The sequence below is a fragment of the Rhodnius prolixus genome, unplaced genomic scaffold (genome assembly GCF_049639745.1).
Source record: "Rhodnius prolixus isolate KJV_2025 unplaced genomic scaffold, Rpr scaffold_1, whole genome shotgun sequence".
Taxonomy (NCBI): Eukaryota; Metazoa; Arthropoda; class Insecta; order Hemiptera; family Reduviidae; genus Rhodnius; species Rhodnius prolixus.
This window is the reverse complement of record NW_027411581.1, coordinates 22,963,017-22,976,588: the sequence shown is the minus strand read 5'-3', so window position 1 is coordinate 22,976,588 and position 13,572 is coordinate 22,963,017.

Sequence of the window (13,572 nt, the reverse complement as noted above, 5' to 3'; positions counted from 1 at the left end):
CACTGGTCTTCTTTTTTTTGAGATTTTATTAAGAGTTTATTGTTTCCGGTCTTAATTCTGTCCTTAGAAGGGTGCAAATCAATGGCTATACTTAACTGCTGCAAAAGCTGAAAACAAAACGGTTACTAATTTTGTGACTTAACTTAAAAAATGATGCTTAATCCATTACACCATATTTTTTATTTCTCACACACATAATGCATACAGTTATTTTGGTGATAAATATGGTATTCATAGTACCTTTGGTAATGATATATATTGTATTCTTATGGCGGCTTAACATCCCATTCTTTAAGTTAACATTCTTACTTTACGCCTACATAAAACGGAATGTAAATACAAAAAAAAAAAAATATCCTGAACTAATACTAACAGACCAAATATAGCTCGTGCGCACAATACTTGGTAGTGCTGTCTTCATGGAGACATAGCTCTTCGCTAGTTTAACTCAGCTTTCAATAATTCATAGTACATCCTACATCTTTTCATTTCACCTAATCTGTTGCCCAATTGTACGCTTGGATTGCTGTTTACAGTGTGGGTGTTTTCCTTCCCCTAAATAGAACGAGTTTGTTTCATGTATTGCTTATGAATGAATCAAGATACAAAATTTGTCTTTTTTTTTTTAAGTTTCTTTGTTTTACACATTTTTTAATGTTGGGCTTTACAGAAACTGTAATGGCAGCAAAATCATAATAAAAACTGCGAACACTGAATAGAAGTTCCGGAACTGAAAATAATTTACCATTTTTAAAGCGCAAAGTATTTTTGGCTCGATTGAAGTCCAAAGGCAAAAAGATTTATCCCCAAAACTTCAAGGTTTTTTCAATTTTTTTCTTGAAGCTAATTTCCTAAAACCTCAGTTGTGATTCTATTAATTTAATATTTTTATGTTAAAATTTAAACGAATAACACAAAACTAGCATGTTAGGCAATTTGTTGACATATACTATACAGTAATCATATCTTAATAATAATAATTTTATACATATATTACTTTTGGATGTGCGAGCAAAAATGTTTACCTATCTAAAAATAAGTCTTTTGTATGTAAGTTGATTGGAGGTTTTCTTGATGAGAGTATTTGCGTAAAATGTGTACTTTAATTTAAAAACAATTTTTGTATGAAATAATTATCTTACCAAAAATAATCAAGTCAAGTTTACAGAATTACTTCAATCTTTTGGTAATTATACACTTTATTACAACTTGCGCTGCTTATTTTATTTTCAAACAAAATTTCCCATTTTGCAAACTTGTATACATGAATATGTGTTTTATACGTACATTTGTTCGTGTAAAAGTATATAGAATAAGTTGAATGTATGCATTGTATCATATCCTACTGAATGAAGAATGTTGAAGCTTATAGTATACGTGGTGTGGCTAATAAATAACGAGACTATTGCTGTAAAATATTTTATTTTAAATTTATACATATTTAGTTATTATCACCTTCAATATACACCTCTCCCCTATCCCTACAACGCTCCATGCGAATTTACCATTGTTCGAAACAGTGCTGGAAGTCTTTTTCTGTGAACTCCTGCATGACGCGTGCCGCTTTTTCTTTCACAGCTTCAACGGACTGAAATCGTGATCCTTTTAATGCAGATTTGACTTTAGGGAACAGACAAAAGGCATATGGGGCCAGATCAGGCGAATAAGGCGGATGACCCAAAACTGGGATGTTGTACTTGGCTAGAAACGTCTTGACAGACAATGCAGTGTGAGCCGGCGTGTTGTCTTGATGGAGAACCCGTAACTGGTTCTTCCACAAATCGGGTCGTTTTTTCCTTACTCTTTTACGAAGTTGAGCAAGCAACTCACTGTAGTAATGTTGATTAATTATAATCGATATTTTCATCCGTTTTGGACGTGGAAGGGCGACCTGGGCGGTCATCATCTCCGACGTCTTCTCGGCCATCTTGGAAACGCTTGAACCACTTAAAAACTCGCACACGTGATTAACATTCATCGCTACAAACTTCTTTTAATAAAAGATAAGTTTCAGTAGCGGTTTTACCAAGTTTCATGTGAAATTGCACGACAATTCGTTGCTCTACTACATGTTTAGTATCATGTTTTCGGCAAAACGAAACTAACACCTCTTACACAAACTACGGTTCCGGTCAGACAGATTTCTCTACAAACACGTGAGACGCTGCAATCGAAAGAGAAGGCTGTCGGTCGTTAGGATTTGGCGCATGCATAGTTCTTCTGTAGCAGCATCAGTCTCGTTATTTAATGGCTACACCTCGTATAACACAATTAAAATGGTACTTGCAGACAAAATAAATAAAAATTCAAATAACACTGAACCACTCACTTCTCACAGAAAAAAGTATAATAGTCAGAACATTAAAAAAAAATTAGATAATGGGTGTAGATTTCAGAATGCCAAAAATGTGAAGAATGTAAAACACTTACTTTCCTTTCATCTTAAATTCTACTTTATCTACATTATGGCTGATAAATATTTATATTATGTAGTTAATTTAAAAATATGTAAATAAAATAAATGTAATAATAAGGTAGCTTAATTTAATGCATGACTGGAATTTAAGAAATGAAGTGAGGGTAAATATGATTTATGCTTCATTTCAAAAATATTAAAAGTCGTGTTTGCTAAGGGAACTATTAGAGAAAATTATAAACGCGAAAGACAAAGCGCTGACCAGTGGTAGTGAGAGGTAATTGGATGGCCGACGCGTGTGGCTTCGAGCAAGAATATTTTAACCCAAGCATATAATCATTTCAAAACGGTGTCCAGACAATGATGTATTGTGTGCTCATTTAGCGGTATAAATAGTAATTCATATTGAGCCATTAAAAAGAGAAAAAAGTGGACGGGTTGTGGGAGATGTTACTGACTGAAGCAAGTATGGTGAGAAAAAATGGTAAATGTAGAAAATGTAAATAGATGAAGAAGAAGAAGTGGTTTTATACTGGAGGGAAATCAGACTAAAGAGAGCTGATACATAATGATTAGCAGTAGGTGGGCATCCCAGTACATATGGAGGCCATCACTCAATGTAAGGACGGTGTGAGGAGAGTGCAAACAGACCTTTCGTACAATGCATCTACAAATTAATATCTGACATCTTCATAATGCGTACAATCCAATGAATGTTTTCTACCAACTTGTGATGAATTATTCATGAAAACACAATTGATTAATAATAAGTTATAATGGATCAATAGGAATTAAATCAAAATTCTTGTCTGGATGTTTGTATTTTTAGCAGAACAAAAATTTGGAAATAATAATTATGTTCAACGTACATTAATCTGATCATTTCTTTCTACAACTACGATTTGCACATTATTCTTCATCAAAATGGTATGAGTAATGTTAAACTATTTTAATGTGTCTGATAAAATATTTAAATTATTTTTACGTTTTACTTCGCAAGAATTTTTAAGTTTAGCATTATTTCTCACAATTCATAGTATTTAAAAAGACAATACTGAGTCAATATAGAATACATACTCAGCTCAAGATTCAATTTATGTAGTTAAATTCAAAAACAAATTTCAGAGCAACCTCTCCCTTCATTCAAAAACTTTTATCTCAATATTTCGTCAATTTCTCTTCCAATCGTCCAAGACGTGGGACACAGTCGGCCCCGCGATTACTTCATTATCAACTATTTTAAATAATTTAAGTTTTTAAGGATAAGTTTTTTAAGCATAACAACCATTTTAGAAACGCTTCTAATTAGAGCAAAACGTTCTTCGATAATTATTGCATCTGTATATTGTAGATAGCAATGCGTAGCCTTCGAAGAATTTTTGCACCACATACCTCGGAAATGATAGAGGAACTCCAGAACTGAGACGGGAAGTTCGAAAATGTTTACTCGCCCAGAGTTTTCTGCGGCATTGTTCCAGCAAGGACGGCGGCAATTAGTTTGATTGTAGGCTTATTAATGGAACGTTGTATCATGAGAAAGTACATGCATTCAGGCCTAGCAGTGTATATAGCCTGTGCGGAATCCTTCAGGAAGAAGAGGAAACACGAGGAACGTAGAGTCAGTGCAAAGAGCTACGATTCGGCTCTTCGAAGAAGAAGAAAAAATCCACGCCTTCATACAGGAGCCCAGGAGCCCTTTACCACATCATTTAGTCAGACCTCTTAACAACACAGCGAAGGGATATTAACTATGGATACCACAATGAACCTCTGCATCCGGTCGAAGGCTACCAGGCCAATGCTCGAAGAATTTAAAGTACTCTATTATGTCAAATCTTTAAATTGATTCTTTCTCTCATTGGCGGCTATGTAGAGGCTGTCGGCGCAACTAGGATAGCTGTTACAGCCGGCATTTCATATCAGAAATGTCAAACAACAGAGGACAGCATCGCTCTTGTAAAAGGCAAAATGAAAGAGAAATGTAGACCGAAGTGACACGCCTCTGATAATAAGCTGAGAGAGATTAAAAGCAATTAACCGACAGAGCTCCTCTTTCCAACCTAAACGTCAAGAAGAGGCGATAGTAAGACGTCTTGGGCAATTTATGGGCACTCAGAACTAACAGATGGACTATGACACGTAAGTTACAATAACAATTGCTTGGTTGGGATCATTTGACCAATAATGCGGTGTCACTGCCTCAGGATTTCAGCAGACCGCCCAACAATTTGACCAAATGACAAACTATTGCTTGATGACTCCCGTCACAGAAATCGCATTACCACTACAACTATACATTATGATTTAACGGACAAACAGAGGAAAGGCGATATAATTCAGTGTCCAAGGCCTTTCATTTATTCTTTCTTAGATTAAATTCAAAATTTGTCAACTTGCTTTTCAGAAATGTTTCTAAAAGAAAAGACTACATTAATACAGCCTTGTACTGCTGAACGAAATAAATGTGTTCTTATTTCATGATTAAACTATTTAGTACTTGAGTTGACGAAAAATTAATCAAACAAAATCGATAAATTGTAACTGTTGGATATTCAGCCGTCACACAACATAAACAAAAAGAAGCAATAACAAAATGACTATAAACAATATTAAGGAAATGAGAAACACCTAATAGTTGTATATAAGAAGAAGGTGTTAATGAAGATGTTTCTAGTATGGTGTGGCAAGCAAGTAGGCGGTCGGATGTGTTTGCTACATCACACGTACCTCTATTTATCTGAGTCTAATTACAATCAGGTCGTACTTTCTTCCAAAGATAACACACGACGAACATCTTCTCTTTGAGGATAGAGATCCACCTCAAGTGTTTGTTTCCATCTAATTTGTAGTTCCATCAGTATTGTTTCCAATCTTTGTTTACTTCTTAGCAGGATTTCAGTAAATGATGTAAAATAATGGTTTCGAATATAGTACTTCTTTGTTTACGTTCTCTTCATTACATTCGATATCGAGTTTCTCCTGCCAATGTTGTCCGTTATCTTGGGCTATATTTATACAAAAGATTTAGACTTGGAATCCGCAAACATAACTTAAACGAACTGAAGTTTAACAGGTGTTATAGACTACTAAAAGTCTGCCAGACCTACGTTCTAATCTTTCACTTAATATCAAGCGACCGATATACACATCTGTACTAAAACCCACCTGGACGTACGGTATTGAACTGTGGGGTTTAACGCTCCATTCTTCAAAGGATTCAATCTCATCAATCGAAAATTATCCGCACTATCGTTAAAGCTCCATTTTATGTTTCAAATCTCACCATCCACACAAACTTAGGAATTCCGTTTGTGAGTCAGGTCGCTCGAACTTGCTATAAAAACCTTCATCAGAAATTTTCATTTCAATCCTCTTGTCCTCCAATTACCCCCTCATCACATTCAATGTCATCCTCCTAGGCGATTAAAACGCCAGTGGCCTCGCGATTTTACCGCTGAGTAACTTCTGCTCTGAGTGTATGTAATGGTGTTAGTTATCGATACGGTCAGTTCGATTGTTGGCGCTACCCATTGGCGTGGAAACCAACATAGCTCTCGAAACATTTTAAGCCAACTCGTCTCCAAATATCGTAAGCGCAAGTGACTTTCTTCGCATTTATGCTGATTATACAGAAAACCGAAGCTACTTCTCTGAAGAAATGTGATCCGATAAAATTGCTGTAAATAAGAAAAAATTAAAATAATTCCTGTATTAGCAGGTGGGTTTTTTCTACACCCACCACCCACCACACAGGGCAGGGTAATCAGTTAATTTGGTGTTGTGGATGGCACCTGTAAATGATAAGGCAATTTATATTAACGGTTAAGTCGGAGCCATAAATCATACATTTAATGAGAAGGGCTATATTCTTTTTCGATTCCCAAGACTCAATTAAAACTCTTATGTCCACAATAAATACCACCGAGTGCAAAAATATTAGCTGATCATTAGCAGCATGAGAGAGGCCGGTTAGACGTTGGTATTACCTATGGGTACCGAGCTATGGAGGCATTACCGGCGTAGAGACGCTGACTAGAACACGCTATAACAACTCTCTTCACCTATGATCCTTTTGAAAGCTAACAAAGAATCAAAAAAAGTCTACACAGTGGAATAGTAAATGAAGGTATTGAAGGAGCGTGGAAGGTAATAGACTCGAAACTCATCGGACGGAACCAGTCTCCATTTCCCAGAATCTAGTTCATGGCAAACTTTAAACTATCTACTGAACACGACTTTTTCAATTAGCAACTGCATAGGATGGTTCTTCTACTGTAGCTGCATTGAAAATACGGAAAAGAAGCATTTCTATTTCAAAGAGCTCTGCTTTAGTCAATGCTACGGACGATTTCCTAAAACAAAGCGGATTCATTCACTTTATTGTTAATTATTGTGCAACGAGAATTAAATTGGCATCCTTTCCGGCAGACAGGTACAAAAAAATATTGGATTATAATTAAATTCAATTCAACTCTGAATTAAGATTATTGACGAACACTACAATAAGATTATTGTTATTTCTGATACTAGTTGCCGAGAGTAATCACATCCGTGAAGTTATTGTTTCAGTTTGAATGGAAATCAGAAGAAGAAAGTACTGCAAATAATGAACAACAGCAGTATTTATTTTGACCGATGTGTAAAGAATTGACGTTACGAATGAATGATTCCTCTCTTTATTGCTACTTTCGTTCTTCCACCGTATAATTCTAAAAAAAACAAAAAACAAAAAAATCTTCCCTGTTTTAATTAAAGTGAGAGACCATCTGTCCACGAAAGCGTTAGTATACAGAGCCAATCACTTTCTTTCATAAAACATATCCTCAAATAGAAAACGTAATATATATTTTTTTTTAATTAAAATAAAAACTTCCCGAATGAAACAATCCTACCTCCTGCTCCACTCGCGTTTTTCGACATCTAATTTAAAAATGGTTTCAACTCATTTATCGTTTCACAACTGTTACAAGCTCAAAAATAATGTGGAACGTAAGTGACGGGAGAGGCAAGAAAATACTATTTTTAAATTATTCCAAAATGAAGAAGGTCTATGGTTAGGAATCTCCAGGTCAAGGCACACATCTAGACGTCCTACAAGAGTATCATCTCCTAACTGCCCAGTGTGGAGGATGTAGAAAAAAAGTTCTTTTAGAAGATCTAGTCGAGAGTTTCCTAAAAAAATTGCTTCAACTAACTTCTTTAAACACAGTGTTATCCATAAATTATTTTTGGTAAATTTTTCCAAAGGATTCTTGCGAAAGTGGGTGGCACTATTCTTCCATTAAAGTGCCGCTTCAATATAATGTTCGACTCTGGGTGCTTTAATTGTCTTGATTCAATTGTGGGCTCGTGGAAGTACCACACACACCTGGAAGAGCCACATACATCTGGAGTTCTAGACCTTGGATTTTATTTAATAGTTAATATATGAAATTGTCGCCAGGGAAATTCGTGTGGAAGTATTCATATAAGGTTTTTCTTTAAATACAAATTTATTTTTTTTCATTTTAACAGTTCGTTTTTTGGGCCTATGGTTGAGTTATGCCCTAGTCTTGACTAGAGTGCGATGCTTGGTAATCATAAGGGCGGATACTGGTGAGTTTGGTGTAAGTTCTGCTGTTACATGGGAATTCTGTTAAAACAACTAGATTCTTTGATGCTACAATTAATGTGGTTGGTTATAAGGTGTCCTCCAGTATTAGCGCTCTTTAGAATCAAATATGTATTACATTTTCGAACAGAAGAAGAAAATTCAGTTCACAAACTGTTGATAAATGACTGGAATGATAAATTTAGCACATTTGTGCCACAAGGGAAAATATAATTAAATAGTATGTCCTACTCAGTAATTGAATTACTATCTGTCGATAAATATCATATCTTATTTTTGGCACCCAGAAGTTGAGCTACAGAACATTGCTTTAATTTTCACTGTGATTCATATTGCTACCCTTTTTTAACTCTCTTTTTGCAGTCACATTATCTGGTCTTGTTTACACACGTTCTTTCTCATCTGTCTTGTCTTTTTACGTTAAATTCTTACTTAGTCTATAGGTGAACTTCTGCTACATCTAACAATTTATTCAATACTTGTTAAATAACTCACTGGTATTTGATGGTAGAGACGCGGTCTTAAAGCTTTTCTTGTACAGATCTTGGCGGGTAGGAGGCAGACGAACTTGGCTGTGGAAGCGTGCCTCGACCATATTACGCTGTTTGTATAAAGTAGATGAGTTGGTGGAGTGTCAGCCCAATCGCTCTATCTCTCTCGCTCGTTCTCTCTTTCACACAGTCAGGAGCAAACGTACGATCTGACAGCGCTGAGCTACGTGAGCCAATTTCACGCACTATACAACTTCCGTTTTTATTCAGACTACGTAATCAACTCTCTCTTCTAACGTGGGTATACCTATATTGGCAACGGACTATAACAACCGTTTTATTATTTGAGGGGATCATGTAGGCTGCGACATCGACTTTACTGAAAATCTTCAGTAATGCATGATTTGTTTAACAAATAGTATTTCAATTTTATCCATTAGCAGACATTACAGCAATCTGGTCAGCACATCCTGTCGACCATCAAGATTCACAGCATCGACAACAACACCCACTGTATCATCTGGCCTTAACTCTGGAATGTAAAACTCAAGGCTAATATGTCATTTACACTAAGCTAACATTCATGTACTTAAATAGTGAACCACTACCTTCAACAAATACTGTACACTATCTAAGAGTGAGGTTGAACCAACGTCTAACATGGAAGGAACACATACAGCACAAAGCTGGGGTTGAAACGTCGATTTGGAAGATTAAAAACACTCTTAGGTTGAGGAGCGGCTGTTGGTCTAGTGGTCAAGACGTAGCTTTGTATGTGGGAGATCCCCAGATCGAATCCCGCTTATGACTACTTTTTATTTGTTATAAAAAAATTGTTTATAGTAAAGTATGAGCTTCCACCCCCGTCTATGACACATAATTGGTAGATGAACCCCGCCTGAAAAATTAGACGATTACTTTACTCTTAGGATGACGATAGCTACTTTCTGTTCCCAAAGAACTAACAATTCACAAGTCAATAGTGACCACCATGGAGGTATGAAATCGAGCTTGTGGTAAACAGTTGAACAGTTCAAAACATATTTCGAATTCAGGCAGTGCAGTCGATTGTACTAAGACCTAATGTTAAAGTCTAACTTCACATACTAAGCTACAAATATCTTAGACCGAATACAGACTGCTATCAAGGCTTCTATTACCAATGTATTAAGAACATCGACTCTCTCTGTATCCCTACCAACAACCCTTACACTGCCACACAATCAGACAATTTGCAGGTTAAAGAGGACTCTAGTCCAGGATATCTTTAGAACCACAAACTGACTGGCTACAGGAACACAAAAATTATCCATTGCACGAGTAATAAGTAACATACTGTATTTATATCTAAAATAAAATTAATTTCTAAATACACAATTTATCCTACAATTCTGAGACTCTTTAATCGACTTGTAATTGAGTTATTACTAACGAAGCGTTGATTTCTTTTTACACTTAATTATCTATACTTATAGCAATTCTTCAGGAAATAAATAATTCAGGAAACTGAAGTCTAGTCAGCAAGTGTAGTGCGAGATGGAAAGATAATTGAAGTAGAAATCTCTGCTCCAAACTAGATTTAACTAGCTCTCATGATAGTTGAAAATTCGAAACCAATCAGGGACACAATAAACATGCGTCCTATTAAAGATTAAATTAAAGATGAATTCTGGTTGTACGAGGGTCGTTTGAAAAGTCCGTGCAAAAATAAAAACTACTTAATTTTTTGGGGTAAACCTTTTTTATTTTTCAACATAGTCTCCTTTTAGGCTTATAAACTTCGTCCAACGCTGCTCTAGTTTGTTGATCCCTTCCGAATAATAGGATTTGTCCAAGTCTGAAAAATAGCCATTCGTTTCTGCAATCACCTCCTCGTTTGAATAAAATCTTTTTCCCGCCAGCCATTTCTTCATATTGGGGAACAAATAGTAGTCCGTGGGAGCCAAGTCTGGAGAATAGGGGGGATGTGAAACGAGTTGGAACCCTATTTCCATTAATTTTGCGACCACAACTGCTGAGGTGTGAGCTGGTGCGTTGTCGTGATGGAAAAGGACTTTTTTGTGGGCCAATCGTGGGCGTTTTTCTTGCAGCTCGGTTTTCAAACGGTCCAATAACGATGATAATATGCACCTGTAATAGTTTTTCCAGATAGTCGATGAGGATTATTCCTTGCGAATCCCAAAAGACAGTCGCCATAATCTTTCCGGCCGAAGGAACGGTCTTCGCCTTTTTTGGCGCAGATTCCCCCTTGGTAACCCATTGTTTAGATTGTTCTTTGGTCTCAGGAGTGTAGTGATGTATCCATGTTTCATCCACAGTGACGAAACGACGCTTAAAGTCCTGCGGATTCTTCTGGAACAGCTGCAAACCGTCCTTGCAACACTTCACACGATTTCGTTTTTGGTCAAGCGTGAGCAATCGCGGCACCCATCTTGCGGATAGCTTTGTCATGTCCAAATGTTGATGCAAAATATTATGTACCCGTTCATTCGAGATGCCCACAGCACTAGCAATCTCACGCACCTTCACTCTTCTGTCATCCATCACCATATCATGGATTTTATCAATGATTTCTGGAGTAGTAACCTCAACAGGGCGTCCAGAACGTTCAGCGTCACTTGTGCCCATATGGCCACTCCGAAAATTTTGAAACCACTTATAAACTGTTCTAATCGAAGGTGCAGAGTCACCATAATGTTTATCAAGCTTCTCTTTAGTCTCCTGAGGCGTTTTGCCTTTCATAAAGTAGTGTTTAATCAACACACGAAATTCTTTTTCGTCCATTTTTTATGCATTGTTTATGAGTTATTTATTAGGTTATACAAGCCATAGCAGTAGACTAAAATATGTTTAAAAACCCAGGACGACAAAACAAGTATTTCCAGAGATAATTTAGGACAATACTTATACTGGCAAGCGTCAATAGAAAGTTACAGTTCCATGAAGCTGTATCACATCCTCATAACAATATGAAAAACCTAACTAACAAAAAAAAAAAGTAAGTAACTACGTAAAAAATAATTTTGTTTTTTTTAGACAAATTAGAAAAAGAATCAACATAATTTTTGGTCTAGTTGCCAGTCTTTATTTAGTTATAGGGAAGGTGTTTTTATGTTCGCCTGGGGAAATCATGACTAGAATAATTCTTCAGGTCTCAAAGGGGCTGATATCAACTCTTGAGAACGAAAAAAAACAACACATTTTTCATTGACTGATATTATTTTGCAGCTTTTCCTTCAGTTTCTTGAATTTTATTATAAAAATAAAATATGACATTAATATTCGGTGGTTTTTTTTTTAAATTTCATTCTGAACAACCTACGATACATCTGTATTCAAGTAATTAGACTTTATAATTTTTAAACCTTTTCTTAGTTTTTAATTTAGTCTTATTTTTATCGGTAATAATGCAAAAAAAAAACTTTTATGAATCATGCGCAGGATGTTCTACTTAAGGACCTCATTATTCTAATTAACTACATCCTTCAAATGTTTTGTTAATTTTTTGCTCTACAATAATAAGAATAGCAAGGCTTGCGCTTAAATCCAAAAATTTGTTTCTTGGTAAGAGTCACAAAAAATGGATAACTTAGTCCTGCCAATGAAAGAATCAATCAAGAATTATAAAGGTCTATTTCCTAATAATTGCCGATGGTTCCTTATTGGTGAAGATGAAGAAGAAATAATTATAATTGCTATGGAAAATGGTTTCTTCGTTCACAGTGTATCTTTCAACGTTCACTTGTTTTTTTGAAAATGTGTGTTGATTAAAATAACCGACAATGTATATTTCTTGAAATAAGAACAATAAACAAGAGAGGAAAAAGGAATTAGCTAAGTGTTAGCGTACTGGAGGTACCAGGTTCAAATCCAGCTGTTGCCCTTTAGATTTTCTCCTCCCAGCTCAAAGAATGTTGTCGGTAACACAGAACACTATCCAGAGACCGGCAGTGCTTTTAAAAAAAACTGTAGGCACCAATGAACTCAGATGTTGACGCGTCTTAAAAACAATGAGAGGGAGGTTAGAAATTAACTAGATGGCTAATTGCCATCTGGAACATTAAGCTGACATCTCGGGTTTTTCTCTTTTTTACACGCCTCCATCACCGGACCTTGTGTCTGTAACGATTGAACACTATATTAGAATGGCAGTACACTAAAAAAAGATTCCAAGTATCAGTGATCGCCTTTAACACCCATAGGGAAGTCCTTGGTTCGTGTAAGGCCTGCCCTTAATTTTCTGTACCTAGCAACTTCTATTCGGGTATTGTCATTATTATGAAAATAAAGTCCAGACAACAGTGAACTAAAAAGGCCAATGACCCACCGAATATTAATGAAATATATCTCGCGAGATTGAAAAGTGCCATTATAGAGTTTTTGGATCGTGTTTACTCCTATAGTTTCTCCCAATGATTTTGGTAGCCTAGACATACTTAACGACTAATGAAGTTCGTGGACGAAATGTGTGATTACAGGTGCTTAAGGAGGTAGCTAATAAATAGGGGGTACAGTTGTTTGTAATGTGAGTATTGCGTGTTGTCCAAACATGCATTAACATGCATTGCCTCACTTTAATAAAGAAATCAACGATGACAATGTGTACAAGTCGAAGTTATAGGCACGCGCCCTTTATCTAAAAAAACTTTTGTTATCTGGGAACATTATCAATAAAGAAAGTTATGCTTAAAACATGAATAATTAACTGTATTGATTTGTCTAGAAAGCTTAAAATATTTTAGATAATGAAAAAAATCTTCACCTAAAAACCAATTTTTAGAATAATTTTATTAGATGGAGCAAATTGAATTTCATTCGTTAACAAACTTCCGTTTAAAGCTGGAATTAAATGCAACCATTATTCAATAGGAAGGGATTAACATAGCGTTCTGGACTTCCAGGCGACGGTCCAGGACCAAGCCTCATTCATTTTCTTCTGCCTTTCCTGCTGCGAGAACGAAAAATTGTCTGGTGTTGAGGATGAACGTAAAGCTTACTATGAGGTGAAGATGCATAGCCAAAATGATAGTCGAGGGCCTCAAACTATTGGGAAG